The following is a 27002-nucleotide window of genomic DNA, read 5'->3' as shown; positions in this document are numbered from 1 at the left end:
CTGGATTAATGTTACGTATTTTATACTTGCTGCTACTTTCCCTGCATCCTGTACAGTCACTGGTTTCATCTCTGGTATATCCGTCCCCTGCAAATAGTTGTTTCATGTCTCCTTTTTGTTCCTGATTATGGAGTCACTGGATATGCATTCTCCTTGTCTGTCTGTGTATTGTGTGTGTGTGTGTGTGCGCTAGCATTTGATATTGCACTATGCCCACATCTGAAACAAATAAACAAGCAAACCAACAAAAACAGTTGCCCAAGCTTCTGCCTGCAGGAATTCGCAGTGAGGACTCTCAATGAGAGGTGAGAGACTGTTCCTCAGCCCACTAGGATGAGACCCCTTTGAGTTGTAATGAAAGGAAGCGCCTCTCCACACATCTTCAGACAAAGCCCTCAAAAAACTCCACCGAAGTTCCTGAACTTCGCCAATTGTGAATTAAAAGGACTAGATTTCCTCCGGGGGCCTGAAAAGTTCTCAAACCTCAGTGCCCATTAGAACCACATGGTGGGCTTCCTTGAACAGATTAGTGCCTGGGTCCCATTAGAGATCACAAGAATCAGATCTCTGGGAGTGGGACCAGCTCCCACAGGTGACCCTAACCTGTGATTTGCTGTCACTTGCAACCACTAAGACTTGGGAGCCACCACGCCAGGCTACCCAGAGTCAATTTAGGAGCTACAACTGCTGGGGAACTCCTTCCCCACAGCTGGGCCCATGGGGCAAGAAACACTGGCAGCTGTGGCAGAACAGACAGTAGAAAAAAACGCCCGTGGAGAACCCACTAGATGAACAGCAAGAGTGAAGGTAAGAAGAGGTAGATGGCAAGTGCTAACACCCATTGGTCCAGCGGCTTTATCGCACTTCTCTCCTACGTGTGACAAATCGGCAAGGATGATGGTTTTGCAAACTGATTACTTTGAAAAAGTTAATTTTTTTTTCAAAAACAAAATTATTTTGTTCTTCTTTCCATTTTTCCTGTCCTTAGGGGTTCTTACAACTTAGGGGTTATTGCTCCCTGACAAACGTTCGAGGCTGTCAATAGGTTGTTAAATTGCACTGCTGTCTAAACTATGGAAATTAAGTTAGCTGGTTTCTGCTTGGTCTCTTTTCCTAATTCTGTAAGTCTGTTCCCTGTTACCTTTATTCAGCTCTTAATGACTCCCAGCGTGCCTCTGAGGGTCTAATTGTATCACGTACCTTACTGAGAAACGAATTCTTTAAAGCTTTAGAGCTTTTAAGTAGAAGAGGTGAGAGCACAAATGCCTTGAGCTAGCTGTAGTCTCTAGCAAAGCTCTCCTCTCCCTCGGCCTCTTTTCCTTCCCCAGGCAAGTGCGGGGGTGAGAGAGCGACCCTAAGCCAGTGTGGGGTGGTGAGGAAGTGGAGGAGGGGGCGCGCCTTCTAGGTTTCCCACTGTGCTCTCCTGCCTACTTTATTTTTTTTATTTTTTAAAATAAATTTATTTTTGGCTGTGTTGGGTCTTTGTTGCCGCGCAGGCTTTCTCTAGTTGCAGCGAGCGGGAGCTCTTCTTCATTTTGGTGCGTGGGCTTCTCATTGCGGTGGCTTCTCTTGTTGCGGAGCACGGGCTCTAGGTGCGCGGGCTCAGTAGTTGTGGCTCGCGGGCTCTAGAGCGCAGGCTCAGTAGTTCTGGTGCCCGGGCTTAGTTGCTCTGTGCATGTGGGATCTTCCGGGACCAGGGCTCGAACCCCTGCCCCTGCATTGGCAGGCGGATTCTTAACCACTGCACCACCAGGGAAGTCCTCTCCTGTCTACTTTAATTTTAAATTATACACTGCTGCATCTGGAAAAACCTGCTATGACAACCTTTCTTCCTTTCTTACATTCCTGCTTGCTTGATTTCCTTCCACTCTCCTTTCAATTGTTCTTTCTTTCCCTTCTTTTTCTCCTTCCCTTCCTCCCTTCCTTCCTCCCTTCCTTCTTCCTTCCCCCACTTACCCACCTTCTCCTCCTCCTCCTCTTTTGTGACCACCCTCCCCCCTTCCTTCTCCTTCCCCTCCCCTCCCCCTCCCCCTCCCCACTCCTCCCTCTTCTTCTTCTTCCTCCTCCTCTTGTTCCTGTTTCTTCTCCTTCCCTTCCTCTTCTTGTTCTCTCTCTTCCTCTCCCTCTCCCTTCCCCCCTTCCTTCCTTCCTTCCTTCCTATCTTTCTGTCTTTTTTTCTTTCTCTGCCTATTATTACCTGGAGAACCTGAGCTGAGGAATCTACTGCTTGCTTGGGCCCTCACTAGGTCCAAGTTGAAATCTCTCAATGTTAATTATTTTCTTGATCTCTAATCACAGTTTTCTGGATTCATAGATACGAGTAGTAGAAATTTAGGCATTTTCTTCCCAATTTAGTCAGGACCAAGAGCATTTCAGAGGCGTTCCATTATTGTCAATAATGATGGCTTGAGCGTCACTGCATGATAACCCCTGTGCCAGTGTCCTTCCTGCCTTAACTCAGACCCTGCCCAGCCGGGGCCCCCGAGCTTCCACCTCCATCAGCTGTTCTTACTCCTAACCTTGAGAGTGCTTTTCAATCCGATGAGTCTAGTTGCTGGTACTGAACCAAGCCTTGCTTCCCCTTCTGTATAACATTTCTAATTTAGTCACTGGGCTCTCAGTCTGATTTTAGTTCCTTACCTGCATCATATCCCCATTACCATTTACAACGAGGCGCTAGTCCAACTTACATAACAGGTGCCTATAAATCACCTCAACCATGTTGGGGAAGGGGAATCCTTCTTCCTCTCTCTCCTTGTCACTGTGGGTGGGCATAGCTCTCCCCTAAGGAATTACTGTACTGGGGTGTGGGCTGAGGTAGGAAGAAACAGACAAGTCATTTTCCACTCTACATCTGTTCTGTTACTGGAGAACAGTCAAATCATCTGTTATGTTCAATGACAAGTATCTTTTACCATCTGTCAATCAAGATGAGGTTACATCCTCAGTGTTTCTCTGAATTTCCAAGCCCAGTCCACAGTTACCCAGATGATCAATGGACAAGACAGGTTATAAACTCCATATTCCTCTACCATTTTATGGGACCACTGCAGGGAATATTGGCTTCATTGGATCACATAAGCATCCACTGCCCCTGATTCTGGAATAACAGCACCTGGTAGCTTTCTTCTAGGGAACTGTTCTCTCTCAACTCTCAGCCCTTTTCTTCTGATGATGGTACTGAGTCCATCCCCCGCTCCCAGGATGGGACCATGAGTCATAACAAACTGACCAGAGCCTTGCGTTCCCTTAGCCATACTGATTGGTTCTGGGATCAAGCCACATTTGAAGTCACACCCCTAAACTCTCACCTGAACTGACAAACTCCATCTTCGCTTTAGCAGCCCTGGGTCGGCTTTCTGTCCCTTGCGACCATTAGAGCGCTGATGATTCATCCATCGGAGCCTGGCACCTGCAAGGGTGTTCCCAGATAAGACCAGGTGCCGGAATGCAGGAACGTGGCCTTGGGTCTGTGAGCAGCTTCTCTGACTGAGACTTCTGGGGAGAGAAGAGGCATCTGGGAGACAAGGTGAAGTGGGATGTGTGAAGACAGGATGAGTGTACAAGGGGCCACCGGAGTCCACTGTCAACCCTGCCCAGGGCCACCTGTCCCCAGGCCTCTGCTCTGGCTCCCTTCCAATCTGGGCCTTTTTGTGCCTCTCCTTCCTCCATTGTAATGAATTCAATCGTGCAGTCATTGTGCGTCACTTTGTCACTTTTCAAGTCCAGTCCAGACTAGCCTCTAATCTTTCTCATCAATACCCAGCGCTCATAAACAAGAAGGTAATCTTGACATTTGTGAAAACATGGTGAACTTGGAGGCTTTATGCTAAGTCAAATAAGTCAGATAGAGACAGACAAATACCATCTGATCTCACTTACATGTGGAATCTTGAAATTAAAAAAACCAACAAGATCATAGAAACAGAACAGTTTGCTGGTTGCCAGAGGCTGTGGCAGAGGTGGGGGATGAAATGGGTGAAGGGGGTCAAAAAAGTACAGACTTCCAGTTACGAAATACCTAAGTGATGGGGATGAAATGCACATATGGTGATAAGCGTTAACAATATTGTATTGCATATTTAAACGTTGCTGAGAGAGTAGATCTTAAAAGTCCTCATCATAAGAAAAAAAAGTTTTGAAACTACGGTGACAGATGTTAACTAGACTTATCGTGATGATCGTTTCACAATATATACAAATATTGAATCATTACATTGTACACCTGAAACTAATATAATGTTATATGTCAATTACGCTTCAATTTTTTAAAAAAAGAAAAAAAATACCCAGGGCTCTGAAGCCTGTTTTCTTCTCCTTCTCCTTTCACAGTCCATGGGAATGGTCGTCAGCTGTCTCAGAAACCCCACAGACCCTCTTGAGCCCTCACCTTAACAGCCAGGCTCTCATTGACCACCTTCGGCCAAGGCCAAGTTTCCCCAACACACAGCAGTTCTGAACTCTCGTGGTGCATAGCATCACGGGAAAAGATTGGAGGACATACCCAGGCCTGGGCCACACCTGCAGCTCTTCTGATGTAATTGCCCATAGGTTGTACCTGGGCATCAGTATTTTGTAAGTTTCCCCTCGTGATCCAGATGTACACCTATACAGCATGGGTCTCTTTACAATTTCTGGGGAAGGTCTGAGCATGGCCTTTGTACCTGCTCGTTCAGTTTAATGGATAGTCCGGGCAGGAGCACGCAAAGCCTCCCGTGGCTTTGCAAATGATGTCAGCCTTTTCTTAAAACCTTCCTGTGGCTCCACTGCACAAGGAATGGCCCGGAAGGCCCTGCGTGATGTGACCTCTCCCCACCTCTCCACCCTACCCTGAAAGCCCTCTCTGTGTCACACACCGTGATCCAGCCCCACGGGCCTTCATTCTGCTCCCTCTGCCTGGGAACCACCCTCACGGGCCTGACTGCTGCTCATCACACAGTTCTCGGCATCCCTGTCCCCTCCTCGGAGTGGCCTTCCCTGATCCCCACCACCCACCCCGGCTGGAGTCGTTCTCCTTCCCTGTCGCCGCATTGCATCGTCTTGATCCATTTTAGAGCACTTAACACTAAAGTAATCTTGGGTTTTTTTCTGTATTTATTTATTTCCCACCCCCCAACATATACCCCAGAATGTAAGCCCCAATAAGAAAACAATTCTTTCTTTTCTTTCACTTCTACATCCCCAACATTGAGTACGTGACGGTGCAACTGGCCATCAGCAAATAACGTGCTAAGGGGATGCTTGGCCCCTAGTGGGAGGTGCAGATGCAGTGAGGCCAGAAGATATCAAATTCTACCACATGGTGGCAGCACATACCTGGCCAACTGAGGTTCTTCTATAATACCTTACACGGAGAATATGCAGAAAGCCTGGAGAAATTGTCAGCCATTAGGCCTTCCTGGCTTTCCAAGCTTCCACACCTGTCTGAAGAACCTACATGCAGTGAAGACCAGCCATCAAACCATTGTAAAGGAGTCTAAAACTTTACATTGTTCCTAATTGTTCTGTCTTTATAATGGGCACATTAATATTCTTCCAAAATATTGTTTAATAATAATAATAAATTGCGATTGTAGGGTCCTTTATTTTTTACAAATTTTTGCCATGTGTTTGGGTACAGAAAATTAATATGTGAAACATGCAGCGATAAAGTGCTAAAACTTGGTCGTTTAGCCGGTTAAAAATAAAGAGGGCAGTGTGGAAAGGGAAAAGAAAACATGGCTTGGAGAAAGAGGACCTGAGTCTGAATCCTGGTTAGGTCTCTGTCAGTCACTCAATCTTGAAGTAAGTGTCCGGTTTCAGCACATGACTGGCTCTCCAGTTTGTACAAATGCATTTGTAAAGTGGGAGTGATCGTAATAATACTAGTTTCTGTGGTGGTGAGAATTAAATGAAGTCATGGATTCAAACGGGCTTTGTAATTCATAAAATGCTAGGATATATTATGTGTTATTATTATTAGAACCTAACTGTGTGGTCGAATAATAAGAGAGCCTGTAGTCGGAACAGAGGGGTTATTGTACACCAGAGGTCCCAGGGAAGGCTTCCCAGAGATGGGGAGGGAAGACAAAGTGCTGCAAAGCAACCTTCTCCATCACGACCAGCAGATGTGCCCCCAGGGGAAGCTCTCCAGGCAGCAGGAGCACAGTTTACCCTTACTACGGTGGGAGGTGAGTTCTTCAGGAGCAGAGCCCACATACAGTTCCCTCACGGCTACATCCTCTCAAGGCTAACGGTTATTTTCCACCAAACTGGATCTGATCGTATTTCTGGTAGGACTCCTTCCACCCCACCTCACACAAATTAGCATCCTTGGGAAAAAGGCTCTCGATCGATTCAGTATCTTATTATTGCCTCCGTAATTGTTATAGTTATGACTATGACAGTCATTCTAAGGAAAATCATCCGTATGTGGAAAGCAGAGGGAGGAAGAGGCTGTATGGCTCTGAGCAAAGTTAGAAGGCCAGCAAAATTGAGCGAGGTGTCAACTGTACGCTTCCCAGCATACGGGGGAAGCTGGCTGTGAGCCGCAGGGTGGAGATTAACTATACTATGTCAGAAAAGGCCCTTTCTTTCTCCTCCCTGCCCAAGTGTTGTACACCTCCTTTCCAATGTCTTCAGTGCCCCTCACCTCCTCTCCATCCCCTCTGAGACTGCCCTCGCTCAGGTCCTCGTCACCCCATGCCTAGATTTTTGCAGTGTTCCCATCACCCACCTCCCAGCCTCTAGTGAAACCCCAAAAGGGTCTTCCCCAAATAGATGGTATCATGTCACTCCCCTGTTCAAAGTCAGCAAGAGCTTCTCATTTATTCGAATGTACATGTTGAAGTCTTCATCATGGCTTGAAAACCTTCATAGACTGGCCACTGCTTTATCCTATCAGCCCAGAGACAGACAGACAGAGTCATGGTGCCTGTACACACACCACCCGTTCACGTCTCGTGTCCCCACTCCTCTTAGCCTGATGATCTGGAAGTATCTTATCATCCTCCCTTCAAAGCCCTGGCTCAGACTGCGTCCTCCAAATATTTCCCAATATTGGGATTATTTTCTCCTCCACCTCTCCTAAGTATTTTATTTGAGTTCAGGATACTCTGCCTTGGATCTGAGCTACTGAGTTCATACTGTTAGTTCCCCCCAATCGACACTCTCTAGAGGTCAGGATCTGTGCCTGAGTCACTTCCTGCATTACTATTTAGCACCCAGATATAGTTGGAGCTGAATAAATGCCTGGTGAGTTGCAAGTGTATTTCATCACCTTCCTTTGACTTATTCTCGCAAAGACTCTGAGAGATGAGTCCTTGCGGGTAATGACCGTGGGCGTTACACATGGGCAGACCAGAGGCCAGATAACTTGGCCCCGGCCAGACACCAACCGATGGAACCTTACACAGAACCAAGCTCCGTGCAAAAAAGCAAGAGGGCCCATCCCGGGAGGGCGCCTCCTCTGTGGGGACGTGCCCCTGGTGACTCTGATGAGTCATAATACTGTAAGTTAATGATTAAGAGTCCAGACCCTGTGTCTGGATCCTGGTTTCATCATTCCTACCTCTATGATTCTGGGGACGTTTCTTGACCTCTCTGATTCCTCATGTAATAGCAACCTCTTAGAATTGCAGATAAATTAGACAGCATGGAATACCTCGCACTGAATCAGGCACACACTGACACGCAACGAGAGGTTTGTGGTTATTAAACCAGCACTAAGAGCATTAAAAAACGGTAGACTCAGATTTGTGCCTGGGAATAGTGGTGAAGAGTCCAAAGTACCACCCTAGGAACGGGGAGGAGAAGGAGAGGCTGGAAAAACATCCCCTGGTCGCCAGAGCACATTCCCAAGATACCAAGCCACGCATCGGCATTTCCCAAGCAACAAGTCACTGTCATTTCCTCCCCAATGCCCTGGGAAAGTGCGCAAATTGAGTTCATTCCACGAGACGCTGTCTCCTGTTCTCAGGCCCAGTCGTGACCCTCACCAGCTATTTGATACTCAAGAGCCAGGTATCCACCATATTGAATGTGGTCCCAGGCTTAAAGCAGTTTGCTCAGAGTCGGTGTACACAGGGAGATCTGCTCGGTGCTCTGTGACCATCCAGAGGGGTGGGGTAGGGAGAGTGGGAGGGAGACGCAAGAGGGAGGGGATATGGGGTTGTACGTATACATATAGCTGATTCACTTTGTTATAAAGCAGAAACTGACACACTATTGTAAAGCAATTATACTCCAATAAAGATGTTAAAAAAAAAAAAGTAGGTGCACGGAAGAGATGCCACCTTGCTTCTCTGAATCCAGAGAAGTATTAACTGAATCCAGTCAGCCAAATGGAAGGCAGAAGACAGAAAAAGATGAGACGATTCAACAGTGACTGGGAATCAGGAAAAGGCCGCTTCCTAGGAAGCGGTACAGAGGCTTACGAGTTCAGTCCCTAAAGTCAGCCAGCCTGGGTTCAAATTCCTACCCTATCACGTCTAGCTGCATGGCTTTGAGCAAGTTATCTAAGCATTTTGCAATTCATTTCCTCGCTTAAAAAAGTAAAATTACTGCCAGCATCTGTATCAGAATTGTGAGGATTAAATGAGATAATGCACATAAATGCTGCCTCGGCCAGGGCCAACGTTCACTTGGGTAAGAGGGTTGGTGGTGATGCTAATTTGACCCTGACACAGCCTGGCTGAATATTTTTATTCCCGTTTCACAGTTGAGTAAACTCTGACTCGAGAAGTTAAGTGCCTGGCTTGAAGTCCCACGGACAGTACACAGCAGATCTTCTAACTCAAGTTCTTCTCTGTTTCTGCCCAGGACTCCAGCAAGGGATCCAGATGCCTTAGGGTGGAGGAGCTGGGACCAGAATGGACATCTTCTTGGGAAATCAGAGGATAATGAAGGTGCACACCAAGAACGAACGGAGCCTCATGGCTAGGTAAAATGTCCACGCACTCCAGATCACTACATAGGACCAGGTAAGAGCACATCTGCTGAGAAAGTCTCTCTCCAGATCACTACACAGGACCGGGTAAGAGCACATCTGCTGAGAAAGTCTCTCTCCTCTATTTGCCTAAATAGCCCAACTTGTGCAAGAGTTAACTATTCTTCCCCTGCCAGGTGTGTACACCTGAGGTCATTTAAGTCATGGGAAGTCTTATTACAAGGGGCAGATGTGAGGTTTCTTCTAGAAGGAGCGCAAAGTCAGTGGGTATCAGCAGGAAAGGCAGGGAGGCCCCAGGCTTGCCCCCAGGGCTATTTCAGGGTGGCCTGAGCTACAGAAAAAGACCACCTCTCGAGGACCCCCATCTGTGGATGGTTGATCCCAGGTAAAATCAGCTTAATCGAAGAATCAAGGCAGTATCGACTGGTCAGGATCTGCGACTGGAGTGTTAGGACGAGGGGGACGGGGTGAACTCAAGGATTACAAATGACTTGAGGGAGTCATGAACTGTGGCATTCGTCACCCTTTAGCTATTGTTGTGATGTCACTGGGGATTCGCCTTCGACTTATTGCTCTGGCCCCAGCACTCATATGATGGCTTGACAGGTGGTCCATAGACACCTGTCAGATGAACAAATACAAGCCACCATCTTTCGAATTGAGGGAGGGGATATGGGGTTGTATGGGGTTAGTCACACCCTCAAGCAGCCTCTCTTTCCTTTGGTCCTCATGGCATCACTGAGGGTTCCGCGTGGCACACGCGGTTATCCAAGATATGCAAAAGGCTCATCTGGGAGCATCTAGCTTCTGAGCACAATCGTGTGAGCTCTCTACGCTGCCACACTTGGAGTGATGGGGATGCAGGGGAAGGGGGAGGGGCTCTGCCTGATGCATTCTGGGACAAGTGCCAGCTCTTTGCTCCCTTCTTCCTTTCTCCTGCACGGGTTGCAGGAGGAACCGAAAGTTTGGGCCCATGTGGCATCTGCCTTAGGCTGTCCTAGCTGTCACTCTCACTAGCTTCTCTGAGCAGGAGAGCCAGGGGAGATATTTTCAGAAGAGCTGTGGCTTTTCAGTGGACAGAACTGGAGTCTAGGACCAGCTCAGCTCTCTGCTGGCTGTGGCCCCTTGGCAAGTCACAAAACGTTTCTGTTCCTCACTTTCCACATCTGTCACCTGGGGTGTCGTAACGTGGACTAAATGGCAATGGGGATGTGAAGGACCTTGGGTGGCATCTGGCACATTACGGGTCCTGGAAAAATTGTCATGAGGGGTAAATGAGAAAATACATGCCAAATGCTTATCACGGGGTAATTTGATACCTGGGTTCAATGAACGTTGCTACCACAGTTATCATTGCCGACCAGCTCTCATCCCTGGGGTGTAACGTCTGCGCAGCAGCCTTACCCCGAGAGCTCCCTCACTCTGGCCACCGTGCTTTCCTCCTCCCAGCCTCACTGACAACCACCCACTGCCTCTGCACCCTCACTGGGCTCCCCGACCACTCTAGGCCACCCACCACCCAGTCCTCTGGGCTTGAGTCTTGTCCAGCCGGGCCCTCAGGGTCAGGCCCGTCACCATCCTCCCTGACCCGCTGGAACCCCTGCCTCTCGAAAATCCATAGACTCTGTCTGCAAACCCTGGGTCATGTCACGTCACCAAATGCCCCATCATGCCTTTTCTCTTTCCCTCCTCAGTTGGGCAGTTTTAATCGTCTCGTGTCCATTTTGAGCACGTTCTTCACCTGAGTTGCCCCAAACCCTCTCCAGCTTCCCAGGGTGCCTGATTCTACCCCAGCCTTCCTTTCTGGCAGGTGACTTTGCCTTCCTCGATGAGCACCTCTCCACATCCCATGAGGGATGACCCACAGACCGCATGGCACAGCTGTGGGCAGTCGAGAGGGAGGGGGACGGAGAGGGTAGAGGTGGAGGATGTGGGCATCATGGGAGTAGAAGTGGGCCTGAGTGTAGGCCTGCAGACCCACTGACCCAGAGCCCTGATCGGGAGAGGCAAGGCCTATCGTGGAGCCTGGCACAGCGTAGCTGCTCAGTAAACACCCCCTTACTCATGCCCTGTGTTGACGCGGAATATTTTTTATTGTTTTCAAAACCACCTCAAGAATGCTGGTGTCCGGGATCGAGCTGCCCACAGCTCTGCCATCTTTTGGACTCCATGTCAGGGCAGGGATTGAAGAGGGGGAGGCCTACTCAGCTCCTATAACCCAAGGTAATATACTAGTGATGACCCAGAGCCCTGGGGAGGAGAACGGGGGGACTCTGCTGGGTCAGTGGGAAGCGCTGGAGTCTCGGGGAAAAGATCAAAGGAGGCCCAGGAGCAGGTGGGAACGTATATGCTGATTTTCAGAAATCGGGTGTCCTCAGAGGTTGTGACTTTCAACGTCCCATGCCATCCAGGACAGTAAGGTTGCGGGGCATGAGCCTGGTAAGAAGCACTGGTGTCTGATGTCGTGGGGGACACTGGTTACCAGCCTGGCTCATCTTCTGTGCACGCAGACGTGGAGTGGGAAGCAGGCTGCAGGGACCGCTCTGTGGAGGAGATGGCCCAGAGCTCCACAGAGGGCCCGTGGCGGCAGGGCAACATGTGCAGGATGGAGTTTGGGAATCGGCTTCTCATTTGGGCTCCGTAGCTGACTACATGTGGGGCAAGGAAAGTGGCCCTTCTGCCCACAGGGCCTCCATTTGAAATTTGGAAATTGGTCAGGACCAGTGGTCTTAAACTTGGGTGGGTACCAGAGTCATCACCTAGTGGGCTTGTTAAAACACAGGTGGCCGGACCCTACCCCGTCAACAGGTAGGGGTGGGGCCTGAGTCTGTATTTCGAACAAGTTCCCAGATGGGACGGGTGCTGCTGACCCAGGGACCACACTCTGAGAACTGCTGGTCTAGGTGATGACTATAGAGCTTCTTCCAGCTCTGAGGTTTTAAGATCTGATTTCCAAGAAGTACGTAAATGGGAAGAAGACATTTTAAAATAAAGGAGAATTTTTGAAGAAGTAAGGGGAGATATTTCCAAACAGATGACCTAGCTGTGGCCACAGGCAGGCACCCAGTCATGGCCCAGGCCTAGCAGGAATGGGGCAGCAGGCCTGGTGAACCTGCTCTCTCCTCCCTTCTGCTCTCAGGATTTCTTTTCATTGGATTTTCATTGGATTCTACGTCCGAGACCATATTTCATGACGCCAGCTGCTTGAGTCTGTAACGAAATACTTTATGTGAAGGCAGTTTGCAAATATAAAGTATAAGACAGGGGCTGATTTTTAACATATATTTATATTTTCTGTTTTATCTCCTTCAAAACAGCAAATGATGATTGCAATAAAAGACAGACGTGTAGTTGACGGGAGAGAGTTGAATGGGATGGAATGGAAGTGATTTGAATTAAATAAGAGTTGCATTATCCCTACTCACAGAAACCAAACACTGAATGTAGGTGGGAGGGGAAGCCCAGTGACTCCAAAGATGAAAGAGAAAGGCTGTCCCCAGGGACTGAGAAGTGGACGGCACAGTAGCGTAGGGCGTGGGTGTCATGCCGAGTGCTGTGCGTGGAGAATATTTGCTTTCAGGAGACCTGGAGCCACGTGGAGACGTGGTCTTCTGTACCCGGGAGCCTAGACTCTGGTGAGCCAAAATGCGTTGGGGCTGCAGTCAGAACATTTGGTGACCAAGTCCCAGAATGAGAGCTCAGGCTTCCTGACCCCTGGCCAACGTCCTTCCCACCATCTCAACATCCTTCCAGGGCCTTGCAGTTTCCCCGCTATCGGTACGGCAGAGCATCTTAGATGTGGACCCAGCCCCTTCCCGTTTGGGCTTTCTGTCTACACTTGTGCAACTGCTCCTTCCAGCCATCTACCCAGGTGTGCCCTCCACACACACAAGCACAGACATCTACAGGGACTGGAAAGCTGGTTGAATGCCATTCACCCACGAGCAATACCGCCTTCGACCCCAGGACAACCAAGTCCCCTGACCTAAGCCCTTTGACTCCGAGGGCCTTGCGTCCTAAGCCATGGGTCTTCCCATGAGATGAAGAGTCTGAGGGGCTAAGGAGACAAGCCCACCGGGAGCCCCTTGCCCACCTGGACCATGCTCCAATACACATGCCTACGCCCGGTGGGTGGCCAAACAGCGGCTGTTACGGGGAAGGGCTGCAACGGAACCAGGCCAGCCACACATCGGTGTGCAAAGCCCCTGGGGGTTCAGGTCAGAGCTGGGATGGGAGGGCAAGTTGGGCCCCAGGCCTGCCCATAAACCTGAGGAATTATATTCTATTTGTACTGGGAAAGAGGCGAAAGAGAGGCAAAGCCAGAGTCGTGGCCAAGTCTCAGGGCCTGCCTCTAGATCCGGCCAGAGAAGCCCAGCCAGGTGGGTGCCCCACCTGCAGAGTCCCGTGGCCCCCAAGGAGGGCCCACCCTGCTGGTGGAATCACCCAGCGTCACTCGAGAGTCCTTCTCCGAGGGATCAGCTGCACTCTTCATGAGAGTTGTTTCAAGCCAAGATCCCAGTTACCCTTGAGAACGCTCGCAAGTGGACTGCTGGCCAGGATGGCGCCAGGCAGCCCAGACCTCAACAAGCCCACGACCTTCTCCTGACCTCTGCATAGGAACAGGGCCAGCAGAAGCCCTAGATGGAGTCCAGTGGGCAATGTGTTTTGGAAACACAGCTGAGGCACGAAGGACCTGCTTTCTGTGGGCAGCATTGGAATTTAAACAGGCTGGGGCACTGAACCCTTACCAGTCGGATAAATGCAAGTCCTGGATTAAGGCTCAAAACTCAGCTAAACAAGAATCAAACGGAAGAGACCCCAGTAATCAGATCATCGAGACCGCAAACTGTCAGCTTGCCACAAACTTATCTGAGCCAACAGCCGGCTAAAAGAAAAACAGAAAACAAATGCAACCTTAGATTGCATTAACAGAAGTATAAGAGCCCAAATACAGCAGGTAGAAATGGGTCAGGCCATATGTGGTGTGTTGTGCTCTGTTTTCAGGCCCTTTTTTTTTTTTTTTTTTTTTTTGCGGTATGCGGGCCTCTCACTGTTGCGGCCTCTGTTGCTGCGGAGCACAGGCTCCGGACGCGCAGGCTCAGCGGCCATGGCTCACGGGCCCAGCCACTCCGCGGCATGTGGGATCTTCCCGGACCGGGGCACGAACGCGCGTCCCCTGCATCGGCAGGCGGACTCTCAACCACCGCGCCACCAGGGAAGCCCCTAGGTAGCCCATTTTTAAGACTATAATTACAAACCAGAATATTCTCTAATCAGTAGAACGATATGGTGAGGAGCTTAGAAAGTAGCCTTGAACGAATTTTTAAGGAAAGGGCTGTTTAACCTAGAAGAGCCAGGAATCCCGGAGATTTGACAGCTATCTTCCGGTATCGCGGAGTCATATGGAAGAATGCTTGCTCCAACCCGGGTGTGACAGCGGACGCTGAGAAACACACCCCGTCTATAGAAATTGACACGCTTTTTGGAGAACAGCATGGCCTTCCATACCAAGGCCCCTAAAAATCCTCATGCTCTTTGGTCCAGGATTTCTATTGCTAGGAATTTAGCTCAAAGAAGTACTTAGAACGTGGCAAAGATTTTCCTACAATGATGTTTACTGCCATGTTATTTATAATATCGAAAATTTAGAAACAACCTAAGTGTCCAACAGTAAGGAAATGGTCACACACATTGTGATACAGCCATGCCACAGACAATTTGGCAACCGTTAAAAATATGTCTTCGAAGACTGTTCAGTGCTATGAGAAATGTTCACAATGTCAGGGAAAAGAATGAGCGGGATACAAAACCTATAATGAAATACAAATTTTGTAAAACACATGCATATTTCTTCCACAAATAGGAAGAAATACACCAAAGTACTAGCAGTGCTTATCGCTGCATGTTATATTTATCAGTGATCTTTCTTTCATATCCATTTTTTTATGCTTTTCAAGTTTTCTGCAATGTGTATGCATCATCTTTATAATCAGAAGAAGAAGTATTAAAAATATTTGGGGGCTTCCCTGGTGGCACAGTGGTTGAGAGTCCGCCTGCCGATGCAGGGGACGTGGGTTCGTGCCCCAGTCCGGGAGGATCCCACATGCCGCGGAGCGGCTGGGCCCGTGAGCCATGGCCGCTGAGCCTGCGCGTCCGGAGCCTGTGCTCCGCAGCGGGAGAGGCCACAACAGTGAGAGGCCCGCATACCGCAAAAAAAAAAAAAAAAAAAGAAATTTGAAGAGCGAGGATTTCCCTGTCTGTCCAGTGGTTAAGGCCCCCCGCTTCCACGGCAGGGGTCTCAGGTTCGATCCCTGCTCAGGGAACTAAGATCCCTCATGCTGCACAGCGTGACACACACCCCTCCCACCCCCAAAATTTGAAGAGCAGTTGTGGGCTGAATAGGCGATAGACTCACGTATGAAGTAGCAGCAAGAGCTGCTCAGTACCAGCTTCCCCATGAGGTGGAGGCCTCCCTGTCATCGAGTGTAAGGGACAGGGTGGGAGGTTGAACAAGAGGGCTGCTAAGTGTGGGAACCAACGGTGAAAAGGGAAAATGACATTTACTGTGGTCCTGCTATAGTCAGGGTGCTCCAAGTCTGAGATCTACCAACAAAATAACTCCCGTAATGAGGTAAAGCTGGTAACAGTTAGAGCTGGGATCTCAATCCAGGACTTCCTGCCTCTTCAGCCCATGTTTGAAAGAGCCTTTTCCCTCTGCAAGAGCCAGGCCTGCTCTAGTCACCTGTTTATACGCCCAGCCTGCATCCCTTCTTGGGATCAAGGAGCAGGTAGGAAATCTTGCAACTTATTACAGAGACGTTTCTCCCATGGATTTGTGAAGTCCTAGGGTGGCGATCTCTCTGGTACAGGAGTTGCTCAGCGAGTAGCTGGAACCCAGCTGGATTCTCAGACTGCAGTTCTCCCCCCACCCCATCACCAGGCATCTTGGGGGGCACTCATGTGGATCAAAACTCCAGCTGACGGACTCCCTTTTAAAGTATGTAGAATAGTTTCCTTTTCTATCCATGAAGCATGAAGTTACCCTCAGAGGCAATTCATCCACATGTGAAATATCCTATCTTCTCACCTCACCTTTGCTGCCTCAGTCACCTGAAGCCATTTGGCTACGGTGTCAAAGAGCACAGAGCCCAGTTCCCTTTCACAGAGGGCAATACGGAGTCTGCTGTCAAAAGTTCTAGACACGAAATCTGGGACAGCTATGTGTCTGTCTCCGCTCAAGGCTTTGGACTTCTAGAGGGTTACTTGAGTGAGTTATTTTCATGAGAGACCTTCAATGGGCCCTAGGAAAAAAAAACAAGCCACAAATGTAATAGTGGCTTTCTGAGCACAGATGCATTCTTGTGTTATCAGCCGCTGCTCCTTTCCCTCCCTCCCCCCACCAGCTACACAGACACACACACACACACACCGAGTCTTCCCTATAAGGGCTCTGAGGGTCATCTAATTCAGGCAGTTCCTGACTCTTGCCAACAGAGCATGGAGAGCAGGGGCTGTTTTCAGGAAAGTCTGGTCCAAATGTGAGAGGGTAATGTTTTCAGGGGGACAGGCCCCACCAGGAACACCCGTCGACCAAAGGGAGGTCAATTACAACCTCCATTTACAGACACCAGTCTATCAAGGGACTCGGCTCTGAGGGTCAATGTCACTTGCATAGTCTGTCAAGAAATAAAATGTCTTCCCATCTCAGAACCAGGGGAGTAGGAGAGGGGGAAAGGAGTATCTTGTTTTCTGAGTTCCAAGAATTTAACAGTAGCCTTTAGTTGAAAACAGTATAGCAGTTTCTTAAAAACTAAAAAAAGAACTATCATATGACCCAGCAATTCCACCCCTGGGTATATATATGAAAAAAATGAAAACACTAATTAGAAAAGATACATGCACCCCAATGTTCATAGCAACACTATTTACAATTGCCAAGATATGGAAGCCACCTAAGAATCCATCAACCGATGAATGGATAAAGAAGATGTGGTACATGTATACAACGGAATACTACTCAGCTAAGAAAAAAAACGTGAAATTTTACCATTTGCAACAACATGGATGGACTTGGAATGTATTGTGCTAAATGAAATGTCAGGCAGAGAAAGACAAATACTGTTTGATTTCACTCATATGTGGAATCTAAAAAATACAACAAACTAGTGAATATAACAAAAAAGAAGCAGACTTACAGATATAGAGAACAAATTAGTGGTTACCAGTGGGGAGGGGCAAGATAGGGGTAGGGGGTTAAAAGATACAAACTACTATGTATAAAATAAGCTACAAGGGGCTTCCCTGGTGGTGCAGTGGTTGAGAGTCCGCCTGCCGATGCAGGGGATGCAGGTTCGTGCCCCGGTCCGGGAAGATCCCACATGCCGCGGAGCGGCTGGGCCCGTGAGCCATGGCTGCTGAGCCTGCGCGTCCGGAGCCTGTGCTCCGCAATGGGAGAGGCCACAACAGTGAGAGACCCGCGTACCGCAAAAAAAAGAAAAAAAAAAGCTACAAGAATACAACACAGGAAATATAGCCAATATTTTATAATAACTGTAAATGGAGTATAACCTTTGAAAATTGTGAGTCACTATATTGTACATCCATAACTTATATGATATTGTATATCAACTATACTTCAATTAAAAAATAAATAAAAGTAGCCTTTAGTTTTCTTAAGGTAAACTATATTTCCAGATCCTCCTACATCTGAAACATTTTCTAAGAAAAGGCGGTCTTTGACCATGAATACATACTTAATGAGAATCAGAAATGCCAAATTGGACCATTGTATCCAGCAGGAGAACACTTCACTGCCAGCCTCAATAACATCATCTCCAGAGGATATAAATATATTCCCCTAGAACAACCGAAGAACCCGAATAGCCCACTATGGGTACCTAGCTGTATGACTTGGGGAGCTCATTTGACATCGCTTGATGTCACTCTTCTGCTCTATAAAGTGAGAGTGTGGTCCCCAAAATTCCTCCCAGTTTTAAATTGTATAATTTGACCCACCTATGAATTTTATGAATTTACCTAGACCCAGGGTTAGCAAACTACAGCTGGCGGGTCAAATTCAGCTCGCTGCCTATTTTTGTAAATAAAGTTTTATTAGCACAGAGTCAAGCCCATTTATACCTATTATCTATGGCTACTTTTGGACTACATTGGCAAAGTTGAGTAATTGGGACAGGGTTGCCACAAAGCCAAAAAAAATTACTATCTGCTCTTTTACAGAAAAAGTTTGCCAACTCCTGGTCTAGACCATTAGAAACTGAGGTAGTCCGAGTCAGACAATGGGAAACCAGATGTTCTGTAGGAAACACACAACAGTACATCCGTAGGCTGGGAACCTATTTATGTTTTGAGCCTGTGCCATCTCTTGGGATGGCACAGCAGGCAGCAAACCTATGGAACGTGTTAAGTAGATCTTTCTTGTTGTCCCCAAACCGCTGCGTCTGAGCTGCAGTGAGCGTGCCCTTGGCAAGCTCACCTATCTCCTCCTGCTTCGTTCCCTCCACTACCCACTGATTCCCATCACATCCCTGATCACCCTTCCTCTTTCCAAACTTCACTGTTTGGTTTTTCTAAGTCTGTCCTCAAACAGAAGGCTCTCCTTCCCCTTGAGCATTTTAATTGCGCTTCTCTGGACCATGTCCAGGTTCATCATGTCTCCCATAAGCCTTGCGGGCTTATGACCAAAACGGCACTCTTTCAGGAGCAAACCGTGGCGTCAAGCAAGGAGGGAAGTTTGGGCCATGGGGCTCAGGGGTGGGGGGCCAAGCTCTGTGGTTGGACCTGGATTGAAATCCTGACTCCCAAACCTCCTAGTTATGAGGTCTTCATCAGTAACCGCCAGGCTGCCTCCAGAACCTCTAAGGTGGTTGTAGGCATGAGCTGATGAGACACGGGACTCAGAACAGAACCTGCAAGAATGCACACCTGGGATGGAGAGCTGGCTGATGGTGCTGTGTGGATTCCCCTCCTCAGAGAAGTCGGCCGTGATTTCAACTGTATATTTGTACATGTTATGTGTGTGTATATAGATATACAGCTGAAATCATAACTGACTTATCTGAAGATAAGAATCTCTCTCTCTCTCTATATATATGTATATACATACATCCATATATATATAAATGTATTTATATATATATTTATATATATATAGTTGTTTTGATATTAAGTGTGTATATACATACAGTTGTATGTATGTTATACATACAGTTGTATGTATTGATATTAAGTGTGTATATACATACAGTTGTATAATATATAATACAATATATACATATTTACTTACCTATATTTATACCATATTTTTTAAACTAACAGAATGTTTCCAAGCTGAGCACTAAGGTCCTTGCAGGCACTCAGCCTCACCCATCTTTCTGCACATCCAGGGGCCAGCGTGGCACATGTGACATATCAGACTGCCTTGGTGAAGGGACCCCAAAGGCCACAATGCGGCCCAGAAAAATAAATTCCAATAGAATTTAAAGCTATCAATGAGGAGCTATAATTGCTCCATAAATACTTGGGAATTCATGTTTTAAGTGGAATGGCTCTCAGAACCTGCGTGTAAAAAGTTGTTTAGCCAACCTTGATTGAACACCGACTACGAGGCAAATGCCTTCAAATAGGACGTGTTCTTTGCACCACTAAGTATTGGTTTACAACTCATTAGCCATTTGACAGGGCAGCTGGGAGCGCAGGGGTGGAAGAGAAATGTAACCCTGGAGGGTCCCGAGCCATTGTCACCTGGAGATAATGCATTTCTGTGATGTGAAGGAAAAGCCCGTGAGAACCCATTTCCAGTCACAAGCACTTAGTGGCTACCCAGACATTTAGGAAATACAGAATATCCCAACGCTTTGGGTCTCTGACCTTGGTGCCCTGCAACCTGTGAATACAGTTGGACAGATTTCCCTCTGAACTGCTTACCTTGCAAGTGGCTCCTTTGTCCCTTCCCTGCTGGGCCACAACAGCAGAGACGGGCCTCAAGAGGCCCTTGTCCCTAAGCTCAGAGTCGACCATCTCAAACACTGACAGCCAGAGGAAGATTACCTGAGAGCTGAGAGGAACCCAGAGCATCTCCCGCCCCACCTGGATTTGCCCTGGGTAAACCTGAGGGTTTCAAAAAAGCAAAAGCGTTTCCAAAGGCCTCCGCTCGAGGCTCCCATTACTCCAAGCAGACCGCTATCTCTAATCGGGATCACGCATTAATGACAGAGACAAGTCCTCAGGAAGATGAAAGGCCTTGTATAATTAAAAAGATAAGAGCGGTCCTGGGAGAAGGAAATTGGGATTCAATTAACACGAGCGCTCTGCCCCTACCCTCCCCCGCTATCAAATGTTCCACTGAGAAGTACCCTCTCTGCTGCCCGAGAGTGAAAGGCTGAAGGGCTCTTATTTATGGCCTGGCTGGAGTGGGGCCTGGGGCCTTCCTCGACTGGGGAGTTTGTTTACTTAGAGCTCGAGAGGGGAGGGGAAGAGCAACACGAATCCTGAAAAAGGAGGTAACAAGCTGCTTTTGACTCCTTTTCTTTCCTCGTCTCAGCTCCTCTGATCTTCTTGACAGGGGAAGAAAAATACTCAATAGAAGGTCTATTTCCTTCCTCCTTCAGCCTGAGGCTGACACAACAGGCTAAGGGTCACTGCTGAGAAAGCTCTGCGGGGTTATTTGTGTTGGGAAACCAGGCCACTTCCCCCTTTCCGTCTTTCTCAGGTTTCCGTGGAGGCAGAGGGAAGATAAGGTTGGAGACGCAGCTGCTCGAAGGGTCTGGGGGACTGGACATCTGGGGAGACCGGCCTCGGGGAACCCTACTTCTGGGGATCCTCTGAAGAGTTCTAAAGGCAGGAGCAGAGTTCACTGGGGTCTGGGGTCTAAGCCAGGGTTGACAGGGTGGGGACAGCTTAAGGTGCTCCAGTATCCTAAGATTCACAGCTTAGGGTGCTCCAGCAAAGAGCAGCAGCTGACACCAGGTCTGTGGGAGTTGGTCCCAAGGTGCCTTTACTTGCAATTCTTCTACTTCGCAGCTAACTTAGCGGTAAAGGCAGACCTGGGCCCCAGGACCTTACAGAAATATTAGAACATGGTGGCCCACATGGACGGATGAGCTATGTGTTGAAAACTGCTTTGGCTGAAGGTTGGTGAAGCTTCTTTCTGCCTCTCTTTTCAAGGGGCTCGTGGAACCCTCAGTCAGAACCCTCCCCACTAGAAGGCATCTCCCAGTCACCCTGCAGGGCCCTCGAGGCTATGTGCCACCAGGCCAATGGGGTCCATGAAGCTAAGGAGGATGGCTTTGAGGAAACCAACCCGGGACATCTGGGACCAAGAAGACAGAGAATAGTAGAACAGCTGGAAGGAGTGGAGAAATCTGCAGACAAAGCAGAATAATCAGGATATTAGATCTTGTTCTATGCCCGGTTGATCATCTGGAAGCTCTATTCAAGGTTGTACATTAACCTCACTTAACACACTGCAGACACCTCAAGTTCAAGACATTTAAAGCCAGACTCCACATTTTAACCATCCAGTATCTTTTCCTCCCATGTTCCCTATTTCAGCGAATGACTCAATTAGGACTCTCTAAGCCTCAGTTGTTCAATCTACAAAATGGAAGAAACAACGCCAGCTCTGTCTCCTTCAGAGTTGACAGAATCAAGTAGAGAGCCCAGAAACAAACACATTTTGGAAAATATAAAATGCAAGGCAGATCGCCAAAGCTGGAGACCTTGACTCTCCTCTCCCTCACTGTCCACACTGGTCACCTCCTTACTGACTCTCAAAGAAGGGGCTCCGTGTCACATGAAATGAGGATGCAACCGCACTCCGGAAACTGCGGTGGGCTGCACCTGTGAGCGGGTGACAAACCAGTGCAACCCAGCTCCAGAGAACTCCCTCAGGTGCAATGAACATCCATTTCTGCAGAACATTATTGAAGACTGAAACTGAATTTTTAGTGTGGAACAAGGGGTTGACAGTGTAGCAGGAATTCTAAGCTAGATGGGAGAGGAGAACGGCTGCATAGCGGGTTTGAAGGAGAGCTATCTGGACCCAGTTATAATGTGAAGACCTTAGAGACAGTCAGCCATAATGTCTTCATTTTTCAGGCGAACCATGTAAACTGAGAGAGGGTGTGGATGTCAGCCTCCAAGATGATCTCCTGGAATTCATGCCCTTGTGCAGTGCCCTCCCAGGCTGACGGGGGCTAGCCTGTATAACCATTAGGATATTGAGGAAATCACAGCTTGTGACTTCTGAGCCTAGCTCACAAAGCACATTGTGGCTTCTGCCCTGGATCACTCACTCTGGGAAGCCAGCTGCCACGTCATGAGGACACCCAAGGAGTCTTTTGGAGAAGCCCATGTGCTGAGGAATTGCAGCCTCCTTCCAACATCACATGAGCAAACCATCTGGGAAGCAGATTCTCCAGCCCCAGTCAAGCCTTCAGATGAGTGCAGCCCTAGACAATGGCTCTACAGACTGTGAGCCAGAACTTCCCAGTTATGCCACTCCCAGATTCTTGGTCCACGAAAATGTGAGAGAACAGACGTTTGTTATTTGAATTCACTAAGTTGTGGGATATCTATACAGCAATGGATAACTAATACAGAGAGTGTATGTTACCTACTTATGTTCTATATTTTCACAAGGTATCCAGATCATTATCTCATTTTATTCTTATACTTATTTGTTCTCTCAAAAGGAGAGAAGCTGAGGCTTGGAGAAGTTAAGTAGCCTTTCCAAGTTTACACTATGCATAGTGGCAGAAACAGGTAAAGAAGCCAAGCATTGCAACTTGCTTTCTCTGTGCACACAATCCAGCTTCTGAAATCACATTATGTAGGCATCTGAATCCTTTGTCATTGTCTAGGGCCTGCTCTGTTTTCTAAGAACTGCTTGCCGCATGCTCTAGGGCACAGGTGGGGACAGCATCACCGGTAGATTAAGAAGTCACCTCAACTTCAGCACAACCTGCTAAGCTAGTCTGAGTATTCCCAGCCCTCATCTGACAAGCCTCAACGGAGTGCCTGTGTATGACAAGTGTCAGAGAAGCCACATCTACAGGATGCATTTCCTAGAGGCACAGTTCAATAGAGAGCCAGGGGGTGAAATAAAAGAGAAAAGAAAAAATAAGAAAGCTATAACATTTGAGCTTGAAATGTCACAGGGAGCCAAGGAAGTTGTCTGATGGATTGCCCTGTCATCTCCAAGCCAACAGAAAAAAAATTTCAGATCCATCAATGTGTTCCTGCCCTTTTAATCCAAACAATATTTTACAGCATCAGAATGCAAAGGTGTTATTTTCTTAAACATCCAGCAATGTGTGAGGATTGCCAAGCACTTCATCAGAAAACAGCAAGTGAGAACCACAGGTTGTTCTAACGTCTGCACCTCTTCTTGACCCAGATTATATGTAAAAATATACTATAACATACACGAGAGCCTACATGGTGCTGTATGTTCATTTATTCATTCATTCACTCACTCATTCATGGGGAGCCCACTGTCCACGTGGCTCTGCCCTAGACAATGAACATGAGGGACACCTGTGCACCTATGCTCCAGCTGCCCAGGTCAAGGACGTCTCCTGCCTGCCCTGGACCTGCTCCTCCCTCTGGTTGACTTCCTGGTCAGTAGGCATGCTCTCCACTGTCCTCTCCTCAGACTTTTCCCCCCTGCTCTTCTACCATCTGCCCCCTGGATCAAATGTTTGGCTTTTGGGATCAGGTAATATGGGAACAAAGATTTATTTGCAGGGTAGGTTGAAAAACTCCTAACTTGATATGCAAATCTGACTGGCAGCATGAGGTATATGCTGAAGCTTTGAGAAGGACAAGCACGAAAGTACTGGCTTCGTAGCAAAGGCTTCCAAGTGAGGTGCAATTTGATGGGGTATTTGCCAGTCCTCAAACAAGTCCTGCCTTCTCTCATCCCCAGATCTTAACTCACACTGCTTCCGCCTCCTCCAAGCAATCCTTCCTGATCCCCTCAGTCAGTGTGATCTTCCCCTTTCTCATCATGTTTTGTTCCTCTATCTCAGTGATCTGCTTTGTATTTTAATGACCCATGTGTGCACATACCTTTCCCAATAGATTGTGAGTCATCAGTGGGCATGATTGTATCTATATCCCTATACAATAACTAGCACAACGAATAATAAATCTTTGTTCCAATGACTATCATTATCTACTCTCATTATACAGATGATGAAATGAAGGCACAGAGAAATGAAATAGATTTCTCAGGATCATACAGAGAAGAAGTGGTAGAACTGGGATTTGAACCCATATCATCTGACTGCAGAGCCTGTGCTCTTAACATCTTCACAGGACTGGAAGGCATTGCTTGCTAGTGATTTCGTACCTATCTGTCTTCAACTTCTCTGTTTTCTGTGGGAAACCAAGTCAGGAGACAAAAACCTTTTCTACCTCCTTTCAAATGTTTTAGGACAGCAAGGAGTGTTTCCGCTGAATTTTCTCTTTTGAGGTTTAAATATCCCTTCTCTCAAGTGTTCCATAAGGTGAGCTGTTTCTAGCTCCCTCACCATCTTGGTCATCCTGCTGAATAAATCTGAGTTTGTAATAATTCTCATAGAAGATGATACTAGAAGTAAGGGCAATATTGCACATGTGGTTAAACCAGCATGGAGTAAGATGAGATAATGATTCCCTGTTTGAGGCGGAGCAGAAGACAGACACCTAGGCTTAAAGAAAAGCCACTTATAAGGGGACAAGGGTGATACTGCATCAGAAAAGGAGACAGGAAACCATGAAGTGGTAAAGCGTTAGGGAGGATACAAGAAGGGTACATTCTAGTAAAAGTTTAAAGTGCTATGAAAACCTAGAGAAGAAGGAGTTTAAAGACACAGGAAGATGGCTTGCAATGTGAGATTTTTGAAGAGAGGTTAAGGATGATAAGAACAGAAAAGATGGACAAATCTGCTGGCTTGGGGAGAGCAGTTGGGAAAAAAATGCAGGAGTCATGGAAAGAGCAGGCAATGAGCACTGTGACTTCATGTTACAAAAGGAAAGGGAGGAGGACAGTGGCTTGTGGGAATAGGGGCAGGCAACAGGGTCACGTGAAACATTGTTTACTTGCCGTGGAGGTGGGAAGAGGGGTGTTTTTCAGTAGAGAGGATGAAGAGGGGAAGATTGAATCTGCTGGAACCAGGATAAATGAAGGGAGCAGGCAAGATGAAAGGTAAACAGAACGATTTGCTGGTAGAGACAGAAATATTGGAAGGTCTGAAGGTGCAGAGAAGGGGGGTCTGGTAGTGACCCTCACTTCGTGCTTTATGGGGTGCAAAACTTATCCATGTTTATTATCTCATTGAATTGTACACCAATCCTGAGAGGGAGGTATTACTATCTCTGGTTTACATGTAAGACAAGGGAGGCTCATAAAAGGTAAGTGACTTTCCCAAGGTCCAAGATTTTCTGACTTCTAAGCCCTTTTTCTGACCCTAGGACTGCAGTCTATTGCTCTGTGTACCAGTGTGTTCAGTAAGGCATGAATCAAGGCCATGTTCTAAAAGGGAAGCAACAGAAGTGGGTTGCTGAGTAGTGTTAGAGGCTAAGGAGAGCTGAGAAGATTGAGCACACAATTGCAGAAAAGTGGTCAATGAGAAATGAATAGGAAGTTTGTCTGAAAGCATCAAGGTAGCCAGCCTAAGTTTGCACTGGTCCAAAGGAGCCCAGCTCCAGTCTTCTCCTGTACCCTGAGAAACAATAGCCCACCCATTGATTCCTCTGAGCTTAATGAGTACCACTGTGTCTAAGAACCAGTAGGCTACTCAGGGCAGGAGTTTTATGTGGCCAGAGACAGGGTAGATGGCACAAGATATACATGAATCATGACAGTGCCCAAATATGGCAGAATGTGACCAAAGAGTGAAGAGTCTTCTTGGACACCCATAGGAAATGGAGGCAATTCCATGGGAGTGGGTAGACTGAGAAGGTTCCTGTGGAGGGTTAAACACAAACCTTTACAGATGCTCAAGCATGGTGGTGAAAGTAGCTACAGAAACTGAGAAACCTTGGTGTTAATGAATGTAGGTAAAGTCAAGTCCTGTTACTTAGAAGGGCTGGAAAATGCCTCAGAAGGCCTGGAAAGGGACTTGGAATTATTTCAGTGGAGAAGTAATGGCAACTGCTAAACTCTCTTCGCTCCCAGAATGCTACTCTCAAGGTGCTGCCAGGGTAGGACTCAAGGGCCAGGAGACCTAGGCTACATCCTTTTTTTGTTTCTTTTCTCTGCCCAGTTCTCTATATCCATCTTCAACAAGTGATTCTGGGAAGAGCCCAGTACTGTGGGCAGAAAGTATGAGGGCAGGCTTGCTTGGGCAGGAGCCCCACAGCTGAGGCAAAGTGGCCACACAGAGTCACAGGCCAGGTGCAGCTTCTTCTGCATCGCCACCAGCTTGTCCTGCAGCCTCTTCCTTCTCCAGTCCAGGTAGCGCCACCGCAGCCGGTGTGCCTGCCAGTCCAGGAGCACTCCAGAGGTGAAGGCCACCAACACAGACGGCTACAGCAGCCTCTCGAGCACGTCCACCATTGGCTGCTGGGCATGCAGTGCCCAGACACATCCTTGAGGTTACTAAAGCCTGGCCAGGGTCTCCTGGTGCCATGTTGTCATGTGAACAGGTGTCTAACCAATCTCACCATTGTCCCCCAATCAATACAACCCTGGAGGACCTTGGCCCTTGCTAGAACTTTACAGTAAATGCATGAGGGGGAATCCATTAGAAAACATTTCTGTGTAAAAAAAAAGAACCAAACAAACTTTAAAAGCTTCTCTCATTTTTGAGAGTGGAGAGAGTTTGTCAGTTGCCGGGAAGAATGCCCACCCCCAGTTCTGCTAGAAATCTGGGCTCAGTTAGTAACAATGCTTTCTGAACCCCAAACTGAACTGTGCAATCTCATCTACAATTGTATCTATGAGGATGATGGGACAACGTGTTTGAAAGTGGTTCAGCACATACAGGCAGTCACCATTGTGTAGCAATAAGAGTTCCAGTTGGCCAACCCGAGTCTGAGTCCTGGGAACCTCACTTGCTCTGTGAACTTG

General features: G+C 47.7%; 1 long non-coding RNA gene and 1 pseudogene across 1 annotated transcript; one reads left to right on the top strand and one right to left on the bottom strand.

Moving 5' to 3' along the window:
* The first annotated feature begins 8659 nt into the window (after nucleotides 1–8659).
* On the top strand, nucleotides 8660–24600 carry LOC125960803 (uncharacterized). Its single transcript, XR_007470825.1, has 3 exons — nucleotides 8660–8960; nucleotides 11043–11149; nucleotides 24140–24600. It is a non-coding gene; the product is annotated as an uncharacterized LOC125960803 (long non-coding RNA).
* A 1562-nt stretch (nucleotides 24601–26162) lies between these two features.
* LOC125960873 (mitoregulin-like) lies at nucleotides 26163–26489 on the bottom strand (annotated as a pseudogene).
* Nucleotides 26490–27002: the final 513 nt, after the last annotated feature.

The sequence above is a fragment of the Orcinus orca genome, chromosome 13 (genome assembly GCF_937001465.1).
Source record: "Orcinus orca chromosome 13, mOrcOrc1.1, whole genome shotgun sequence".
NCBI classification, from domain to species: domain Eukaryota; kingdom Metazoa; phylum Chordata; class Mammalia; order Artiodactyla; family Delphinidae; genus Orcinus; species Orcinus orca.
The sequence above is the reverse complement of the archived record's forward strand: the minus strand, read 5'-3'. Positions and strand labels throughout refer to the sequence as shown.